General features: G+C 40.0%; 1 pseudogene; it reads left to right on the top strand.

Moving 5' to 3' along the window:
* Positions 1-7,159: 7,159 nt before the first annotated feature.
* LOC120257596 lies at positions 7,160-11,056 on the top strand (annotated as a pseudogene).
* The last annotated feature ends 8 nt before the right edge of the window (positions 11,057-11,064 follow it).

Genomic DNA, 11,064 nt, shown 5'->3' with positions numbered 1-11,064 from the left:
ATAGTCTTGGTGAGTCCTTGACATCGGCATCCTCGCCGATTCTTGAGGGAATAATCACATTGGGCGACAACCTTTGGATGGAAGCTTGGCGGGAGTGTCGGGGTCTCACTTCGAGTGCTGGGTCTCCTTATAGGCTGCAGACTCGGATATGGTGCCAAGGTCGGCTCGAGCTCCTGCGGCTCGGTGTTGAATGTGCGGTTGGGCGGTTGCACCTCGTTCCGCTTCGCCAAGGAAAATTGTGAGTTTTGGACTTCCTGAGGTGGTTGAGTTTTTTAGTGCCATTTGTTCTTCGTTTCCTGCAAAACAAAAAGAAACATGGTTAGATTTCTTTCATAGGATGTAGGAACAATGCCTTTACTTGTACTTTTGCCTCAAAGATGGGAGGAGGAATGGGTCCCCACCGGGCGTGCCAGACTTTGTGGGATCGAAAATATGCATCCGACATCATGAAAAGACACCAGACGATACATCGAAGCACAAATATCGTATTTGTTTTGTGTAGGTTCTTTCATTCCTAATAGAGGCAAGCCTCTATTATTAATTACCCCAGATTAGAAATCTTAGGAACCTCCGATTAAGGGGCAAAAACACAAGTAAAGGGACAAGAAAATTTGCGAATTATAAGTTTGGTTATTTTATTCAATACATCATATATAGGTCAATATATGACTTTCTTTATATATATATATATATATATATATCGTTGCCGCTGCCTATGCCTTGTCACTGCGTTGCGTGCCTCATTGCTATTTTGAAATTTTTGTTGCCGTTTTGAAATAAATAAGTCACCGCTGCCTATGCGTCATCATCGTGTTGCATGCTTTGTTGTTGTATGCGATAGGTGCTTTGTTATCGCTTTGAAATTTATTACTGCCTTTGGGACATGAGTTTTAATTATTGACTAACCCATGGTGTTGTTTTGGATCGACAGAAATTTTGTTAAAATACCACACTTGATATATATATCCATGCATATACCCCATTATTTCATAAGAGAGCTTCTATGTGCATTCCATAATTTATATATATTTTATTTCTATTTCATAGTTTGTTTGTTTGTTTGTTTGTTTGTCATGCGCATGGGCATGGTTTCTTCATTCTTTTATTATTTTTTTTATTTTATTATTTTTTTTAATGCACGTTTGTATGGGGGACGCACATGGGCATTCTATTACTTACTTTTTAAACTCATGCATGTATGCATGAAATTCTTTTGTTTTATATTATGCATGGTAATCCTGGCTTCTAAATGTATGAGCATGCATGCATGCTATTTGTTTAGAGCTCCATGTGCATTTTTATTATTTTTTTATGGATTATATTATTATAAAAAACTATGCATATCTCATTGCATGTTTCTATCACATTCTCAGGCATACAGAAGTCACGTGATTTTTGTTTATTTATTTATTTATTTATTTATTATTTTTAGCCTGGAACCCTAATAGCCTATTGGTGGTGGCCCCACTTTTTCTTTATTAATTAATTAATCATTTATTTTTTATGCATGTCTCAAGAACATGTTTTCCATCATTTTTTATATGTTTTTCTCATTTATTATAATTTTCTTTTTACTTTTCATCTCATGCACATGCATGCTTTTATGCCCCTTTGAATTCCCATGCACGTGAGGACCATTCAGTTGTATCGAATCCTCCCGGTATGAGACCATTCAAAAACACATGGCTTCCCGCCATTGCTTCCCTTTGATCATGATGAAGGATCTAATCTTTCCAGCCCATCGCCTCGGGATACATCCTCCTCATATCCCGTCTAGCTTTCCCAGCCGTCCGATCCAGATCAAACGGCGGTAGGGAAATCTTCAAAGGTGGTAAGTTGTTTCGCAGCTATGTGGTCACGGACCCTAAGATGCTCAAAACCGGTTTTGATCTCCAGACCTATAATTCAAACCACCTTCTCCAATCCCTCATCAACAATGGAGACCTCTTCGAAGTTGCTCGCCGGAATGCTTCTCAAGAACACCTTCACCGCAAGCTGGGATGATCTCCGGATGCACCAAGTTCGGGCGAGCTTGATGAAGCCCGGAAGTCTGTTTGTGCTCACCACCGAGCGCACTAAGGTCACTCGGACGATCATGATCGGCGCATTCTCCATGATTGGGTTGTTCCAAGGAGGCGTTCGAGCTTTTCAATGATCCTCACGCTTCACGTTTGGTGAACCAAATTCATGTTCATGTTGCAAAATCGGGTTTTGGGAGCACACTGTTAGTATGCAACACTTTGGTGGATTCTTATTCCAAGCGTGGCCTCATCGATGTTGCTCGATGCCTTTTCGATGAAATGCCGGAGAGGGACACAGCGACATACAATGCCTTGTTGATGGGTTATTCTTGTTGATGTTGATTGATGATGGGGTGAGAGCGGGCCGTGCGTTGGCTGCATTCGAGAAGGATAGAAGAGTGGAGGTGAAGCATGGTTCTTTGGATTCGGGTTCCATGAAGAAGTCAGTAACCTTTTGACTTTTCGTATCTCTTCCCAGTATTTTTACAATAGTATTTTTAATGTGAGTGGAGACCATATCTATGGGTGTGTGTGTTAACCGATGAGTTTGCTTGTGTGTGAGTTATTGTCGGCCAATGAGAGCAAGGTTGCTCAAGTTAGTGGTGTTACTTTTTGTTTTAATATATATATGAATGGATGGTAGTGGAAGCTAGTTGGTCAGCTGTTAATCAAGAGAAATCTCTTGTTCTTTTTGTCTCTGCTTGTCTTCCTCTCTATCTAGGCTTACTATCAACCTGAGAACCAGGGTAAGTACCCTTTTTGATACAGGTTTACTTCATCTTCTCCAACAATCTGGTATCAGAGCTTGAAGCTGAGGCCATGGCGGACAGTTCAGTGGTACTCTCACAACCCTCAGTGTTGATCTTCAGGGGCCGAGACTACGGTAGATGGAGTCTCCGCATGAAGACGGTGTTCCGTTCACAGGATTTGTGGGAACTCGTTGAGAAGGGGTTAGCTGAGACCAAGGACGAAGCCATAGACAAGGAAAATAGAAAACGGGATGCCAAGGCGTTGAGTATCATCCAACAAGCTGTGGATGAACCGATTCGGATCGAATCGCGAGGCGGAGACAGACACGCAGCTTTAGGGTTATGATCCGGGAAGCATTACAGGGGAATCACAAAGGTGGCTTCGTGAGGAAGCAATCTCTCAGACAAAGCTTTGAGGTTCTTCAGATGGATGAGAATGAAACCATACAAGACTACTGCTCAAGAGTTTTGTCCATTGTGAACCAAGTTCGGGGGCTTGGGCATAAGCTCAGTGAAGAAGATGTTGTGGCTAAGGTGCTGAGGAGTTTGCATCCGAAGTTCGATTTTGTAGCCGTTGCTATCGAGGAATCGAAGGATATTACAACTCTCTCTTTGGATGAGTTGTGTGGATCTCTTCAGGCACATGAGATTCGGGTGAATCGGGGTCTTGTAAAGCAGGGAGAGAAGGCTTTACATGTGAAGGGAGAAGGCACTAGCTCACAGCATCACAGAGGAGCAAGCTCTAGCTCAGGTAACTCTTTGGGTGAAGGAAGAGGTCGAGGTAGGTACCCTTCTCGTGGTAGAGGAAGAAGTGAGAGAGGAGGTAGAGGAAGAGGTTATGAAAGCAGGAGCAATGTACGATGCTATCACCGTAAAAAGTTCGGACATGTGAAGGCTAGCTAGCTGGTTAAGAGGGAAGCGAGAAGAGAAGAGTGCGAATGTGGTTACTTGAGGAGCAAGACACTAGTCAGTTTGTTTATGGCTAGCAGTTCTCCAGAAGATGATGGAGCGTCCACCTGGCTAATTGACAGCGGCTGCTCTAATCATATGTCAGGGAATAAGAAAATTTTCTGTTCTTTGGATGAATCACTGAGGGAGAGTGTGAAGCTGGGAGATGATAAAGAAATGATAGTTCATGGTATGGGAGCGTGGGTTTTCACACTCAAGATGGAGGGCGAAAAGGTATTGCGAAGGTTCAATATATACCTGATCTTGCACACAATCTCTTGAGTGTTGGTCAGTTAACATCAAGAGGTTACTCAGTTGCATTCAAGGAGGACATGTGCATCATAAGAGATGAACGGAATCAAAAAATTATGATAACTGTGCAGAAAACAAGGAACAATATGTATCCTCTGGATATAGCAAGCATTGGAAGGGTGAATGTAATGGTTGCTGGGCAAAACCTGAGTGAATTATGGCATTTGAGGCTTGGGCATCTCAACTTTAAAGGTCTACAGTTCATGGCACACAAGAAAATGGTGATCGGGCTACCTGAATTGAAGCAATCCCGACAATGTGAGGAGTGTCTCTGTTACAAAGCAAGTGAGAGCAAGCTTTCCATCGAGTCTCCCGAAGATCAAATTTCAGTGTTGCACCGGGTGCACATGGACTTGTCGCGGTCCTATGAGTGTAGACTCCTTGGGTGCTAACAAATATTTTTATTTGCTTGTAGATGATTATAGCAGGTGGTGCTGGGTGTATTTCCTGAAGAACAAGTCAGAAGCTTTCAAGGTGTTCCAGAATTTTCATGCCTTGGTGGAGAGGCAATTGGGAAGAAAACTCGGGGTGGTGAGGGAGTGATCGTGGTGGTGAATTCTCCTCAAGCTGAATTCCCGGAACCTACTCGCGATAGTCATGGCATCAAAGGGAATACACGGCTCCTTACAGCGCCTCAACGGAATGGTGTAGTGGAGCGCAAGAATCGGACGAGTGGTGGAGATGGCTCGGGCTTTACTTAAGGCGGGAATCTTCCAACAAGGTTCCGGGGGTGAAGCTGTCTCAACAGCGAGTGTATTTGATAAATAGATCACTTACACAAGCTTTGCAAACAAAAGACACCGTATGAGGCTATGCATGGAGTTAAACCTATGGTGAGTCATTTAAAAATATTCGGTTGCATTGCCTTTGTTTTAATTCCCTCTCATAAGTTGCACAAGCTTGATGAGAGATCAGAAAGGTGTATATTCATTGGGTATGCCTCAGAATCCAAGGCATATAGGATGTACAATCCCTTGACAGGCAAGATCATCATCAGTAGAGATGTTGTGTTTCATGAAGAGTCTCGATGAAGTTGGAGTGTTCCCAAGTCTAATATGCAGGCATTAGAGTCTGAAGATGATAAGGAGGAGTTTACAAATCATACTCGAACCTCTCCAATCCCTGTCAGGACATCAAGTGGAGGAGTGGAGACTGGCATGCAGTCCAAGCATAGTGAGATTTCTGATGCTCCTGGGTCCCGTGTAGCACCAACTAATGGAACTCCTCCCAGAAAGACTAAATTGCTCACAGATGTATACAATTCTTGCACATTTGCTATGCATGTTGCTGATCCAACTGAATACAGGGAAGCTATGAAGAGTAAAGAATGGCAAGAAGCTATGAGTTCAGAGATGGATTCAATAACAAGCAACAACACATGGGAGTTGTGTGAGCTGCCTCCTGAGAAGAGTCCAGTTGGTCTTAAGTGGATTTTTAAGACTAAGTTTAATGAAAAGGGAGAGGTGCAGAAGCATAAAGCCAGAATTGTGGCCAAGGGGTACTCGCAAACTCAAGGGATTGATTATGATGAGGTATTCTCACCAGTGGCTCGAATTGAAACAGTTAGACTAATCCTTGCACTTGCAGCTCGAGCAGGGTGGGAAGTGTTTCACTTTGATGTGAAATCGGCCTTCTTGAATGGAGAAATACAGGAGGAAGTGTATGTCTCTCAACCTGAGGGTTATGAGAAGAAAGGTGAAGAACATCTAGTTTATAGATTGAAGAAGGCTCTATATGGTCTCAGGCAGCGCCCGAGCCCCGGTATTCCGAATTGATAGGCATTTCAAGGAACTGGGGTTTGTGAAGAGTGAGAATGAACACACCTTATATAGGAAGGAAGGAATGAATGGTGATTTATTACTGATTAGTCTTTATGTAGATGATATTATTTATACAAGTTCTTCATCGTCTCTGCTAGCTCAATTCAAGCATGACATGATGAATACATTCAAGATGACTGACTTGGGCTTAATGAGCTATTTTCTGGGTTTAGAAGTGAAGCAGAACACTGAAGGTGTCTTCATTTCTCAGCAGAAGTATGTTGATGACTTGTTAGTTCACATGAACATGAAATGCTGCAAACCCGTGAGTACACCATTATCAGTAAATGAGAAGCTAGAAGAGGGTGACAGTGATAAGTTCTCAGACCCAGGTGTTTACAGAAGTTTGATTGGGAAGTTACTCTATGTTACTCATACCAGACCCGACATTGTCTTTCCAGTCAACTTCCTGTCAAGATTTATGAATCAACCAAGCAAAATTCAGTTCACTGCTGCAAAGAGAGTTGTGAGGTATCTTGCAGGAACCAGGAATTTGGGTCTGTGGTATCCACGGGGAGATGATGGTGAACTAGAGGCATTCTCCGACAGTGACTGGGGAGGATCTAAAGCTGATCGGAAGAGCACAACTGGTTTGTTCTTCAAGTTGGGTTCGTGTCCTATCTCCTGGGGATCCCGAAAGCAGGATGTTGTGGCTCTCTCCACAACCGAAGCAGAGTACATTGCATCCACAGCAGCAGCTTGTCAAGTTGTTTGGTTGAGAAGAGTGTTACGGGACTGTGGGAAACCATGCTCAGAATCTACTAAACTATGGGTTGATAATCTCTCTGCCATTGCTGTGGCCAAGAATCCTGCACACCATGGACGAACGAAGCACATAGACGTGAGGTTTCACTTCATTCGAGGATTAGTATCAGAAGGAGAAATTTCTCTACATCATTGCAGCACTAATCATCAGATCGCCGACATCTTCACCAAACCGCTAATTGCTGAGAAGTTTGTTATGTTCAGAAAATTGCTTGGGATGAGATCTTCTCAATCAAGGGGGGGTGTTGATGTTGATTGATGATGGGGTGAGAGCGGGCCGTGCGTTGGCTGCATTCGAGAAGGATAGAAGAGTGGAGGTGAAGCATGGTTGCTGGATTCGGGTTCCATGAAGAAGCTGTAACCTTTTGACTTTTCGTATCTCTTCCCAGTATTTTACAATAGTATTTTAATGTGAGTGGAGACCATATCTATGGGTGTGTGTGTTAACCAGTAGTTTGCTTGTGTGTGAGTTATTGCTGGCCAATGAGAGCAAGGTTGCTCAAGTTAGTGGTGTTACTTTTTGTTTTAATATATATATGAATGGATGGTAGTGGAAGCTGGTTGGTCAGCTGTTAATCAAGAGAAATCTCTTGTTCTTTTTGTCTCTGCTTGTCTTCCTCTCTATCTAGGCTTACTATCAACCTGAGAACCAGGGTAAGTACCCTTTTTGATACAGGTTTACTTCATCTTCTCCAACACTTCTGGCAGGAATACAGGTTGGATCAATCCTTTGTTAACACATCTTAATGAATGGTAATTTCTATTTTTTTTTCCTTATAAAGTGTCTAAGAGTGATATAGATCATCTAGAAGATGGTTATAGATGGAGAAAATATGGGCAGAAGGCTATGAAAAAAATTTCCCTTTTTCCAAGGTGAGCATTTCTGTGTTCTTCTACTTCTTCAATTTAATTTTTTGCTCAATTTTCATGGTTAGCCTAACTTGTAATTGTATACAACTCATGGTGAAGCCAACTCATGGTGAAGTTGGATATTCTGTATATTTCACAAACAAATTTATTAATCTAGATTTCAAGTTTTAGTATTGATTCATTCTGCTTGGATATTGTTGGTCGAAATGGTTATATATTTTATACAGTTATACGATTTCCTCTCCATTAAGTTTTAGGATAATCATATGATTATAGTAACAAACTATATATATGCCTCTTTTTGGTAATGAGAGGCATGGCAATTAGAGAGAAATTAGAGAGAAGTTACAGACCAATCTTACTAGTGTTCTTTTATTTCTTCTCCTCTACCTTTTGACCTTTTATTGATTTTTTGCGTTATGTATCACAGGATCAAAAGAAAGCACTTTCTCTCAAAATAGTAGTTTGAATAGAGCGGTTATTGGTGGTCCATTTAAGCTTTTTGATACGGATAATCGTGCTGTTACTGAGTCTGATCTTAGGGGAAATTGGACCCTCATCTATTTTGGTTACACTTCCTGCCCAGATGTTGGGCCAGAGGAGGTCAGGAAGATGGCCAATGTCATCGACATCGTAGGTGAAATATCTCCTTGCAATGATTTGCCAACGCATTCCTATTGCAAACAGCATATGATGTTTGTGGTGGATTGTCTTGAATCATTTTGAGATCATATCTTCTGTTGAACTGTATAGCCATTATGCATAATCATGCAAACTAATGATGTGTTGGAAATGAGATTTATCTTGATGATTTCAAGAAAACAATCACCATACTGCTTATGTGTTTGAGCAAAAGCTAACGCAAATTCCTTTGATCCTTGATACTTTGTTAAACACCTGCATATACTTTGTTAGCTTTTGTATAATACTAATCTTTGGTGCCACTAAGTTGCACGGCATAACTTTATTAATGAAAAATTCAAGTCATGACTTGGAATCCCAAGAATAATGGTTGATTTCTTTGGAACTCCAGCATGTTGGGAAATATTTATGACATCCTCATTTTTTGAATGTTTTTTTTTTTCTTCTGATGGTGCTTACTTTTTCCTAGTATTATTGCATCTGAAAGTAGAGACTGCACACAATCTAGAGATCACACCAGTTTTTATTACTATTTATCCTCAACGTGATACTCCTGAACATCTCCGAGCTTACCTCAAAGGTTAGTTTCTGAAATATTTTTTTGTTTTCTACTCCCTTTCGACACTGCATGGTAGGTCATTTATCTAGTGCTTTTGCAGAGTTTCATCCAAAAATAATAGGATTAACAGGTCCAATCGATGCCATTAGACAGATAGCACAATAATACTTTGTCTTCTTGAAGAAAGTAGATGAAGAAGGCCAAGATTATCTGGTCCAATGTTCCAAAAACATGTGTACATTCTTCCGTTTACTTCAATTTAACAGATTTTACTATTAGCCCTGCTTTCTTTTTAACTTCTAAACTGACATGCTTGATGGCAGGTATCTGTTAGACCCAAATATGGATGTTGTGAGCTTTTTTGGGGCAGAGTATGCCCCAAAACAATTAGCAAATGAAATTGTAAAATCTTCATTTTCAAGCTTCTGTTTAAATACAAAGATTTTGAATGTATGTTTCGAGGGTCTTTTTACATGTCTAAATGATTTTCTTGTTTGAAAACATGACTATATGCTGATGGCTTGTGAAATTGGATAGAATCTAAGATTTCAAATAGTCATCTTGGTATATTTTCAGTGCCTAGTAGCCCTTCCTTGCTGCTGCTGTCAATTTTGGATAGAAAATTAGGTTTTTTTTTTCCCAAATAGAATCTGTTTCTTTATGCCTTCCAACTGCTAGGTTTTAGGAAATGGCTCTTAGATCAAAACCGTGGCCTGTGAAATCATTTCCTTAAGATTATTAAATTTTATTCTACCTTGTAGTATTAAGCAATTAATTTTCCTAATATTTTGTGCTTTTGTTTGTATGTTAAATTAAATCTCCAATTCAAGTGAATGGCTTTGCCTTTTCAAAGTTCATAACCGCAAATGATATTTGTCCAATCCTACAGTTTTGAGTAACAAAGTTCATTTCCTGTGCAGATCTCAAGAACTATTTGGAGCCGTGGCCATCTCGCCTAACTGTATAATGCCTTAAGTTAATTTCATTCTCAGCTTGGATGCAATTCTCTTCCAAATTTAGTTGTAAGAATTCCAGTCTCATTATAACTCATGTAAGCTTTCATCTACCATTCCACAGATCATTAATTTTGTATTGCATTGTAATGTGACATATATCTAACCTAATCCATTGTACCCATCTATATCAGAATTTACATAGGATCAGTCATCAGTAGATCACTGAACCGGTGCTACCTTCACAAACAGATGCAACAACAATCAGAGTGGAATGTGGGTCAGTGGAAATGATCCAAAAGGATGAATGAATCCACTGCTCAAAAGGCTAAACCAATTATCTGGTGACAATCAAAGGCCCCTTCTTTGAGTTGTATCTTTTGTGTGGTGCAACATATTCACATACTCTGAGTTGAGAACAACAACCAAGAATTTCCGCCTTGATCTCATTCTTGGAGAGGGTGGCTTTGGAAATTGGAATCATTTACAAAGGAAAAATTGATGATAATATCAGGCCTGACTTCCCTTCAACACAGGTTGCTGTCAAGGTGCTCAATAGATCGAGATGGCTTGCAGGGTGATAGGGAATGGCTTGCCAGTTCTTTCTTTTTAATTTACTTGCATATATGTATGTGCCTGTGAAATTATTTATTTATTTATTGGTTTCTTATCTATGTATCTTTATATTATGTGATGTGAGTTTCTGATTGATAGATCTGTCAATAATTCTATGTTTGATTTTGATTTTTTTGCAGCTTGGAAACTACAACTCTTTTGAAGGGGTTACTACAGGGCTCACTTTGATCAGCTATTCAAGAAAACTGGTAGTCTGGACATGAGTTTTGAAGGTAAATTTTATAATTCATTCAATCCACATTCAAATTTTTTTATCTTTAATACATGAAATATAAAGATAATTTACTGATGTGTGTAATGTTTCAGGCACAGTGAAAGTAGTTAAACCTTAGAGGCATATTGAAAATGAGGTACTTTTAAGATTTGAAATGAATTATATATAGTTAGTCATTTGATTCAACATGAACATCAATTTGATTTTCATTTCTGCCTATATATATAGAATATAGCTGCTAAAGTATCAAGTTCATTTTCTGGTACAAGAGAGAAGTGCTTGGGATGCAAGAAGACAGTTTATCCAATTGAAAGGGTAAAAAAAAAAACACTATTAATTTGAAAATTTTATTAACACATGGTCTTCAATTGAAATTGAGTCCATTGTGTTGATAGGTTACTGTAAATGGGACTTGTTATCACAAGAGTTGCTTCAAGTGTAGCCATGGAGGTTGTGTAACACAGGTTGTGGAAGTTGAGGTGAATGGTATAAAGCAAAAGAGTGGAGTGCATATAAAAAAATGCAGGCATGGATTTGTTCTTACGGAATTGGATGCAGCTGAGTACCATGGCCAC

The sequence above is a fragment of the Dioscorea cayenensis genome, unplaced genomic scaffold, assembly GCF_009730915.1.
Source record: "Dioscorea cayenensis subsp. rotundata cultivar TDr96_F1 unplaced genomic scaffold, TDr96_F1_v2_PseudoChromosome.rev07_lg8_w22 25.fasta BLBR01002217.1, whole genome shotgun sequence".
Classification (NCBI taxonomy): Eukaryota; Viridiplantae; Streptophyta; class Magnoliopsida; order Dioscoreales; family Dioscoreaceae; genus Dioscorea; species Dioscorea cayenensis.
The sequence above is the reverse complement of the archived record's forward strand: the minus strand, read 5'-3'. Positions and strand labels throughout refer to the sequence as shown.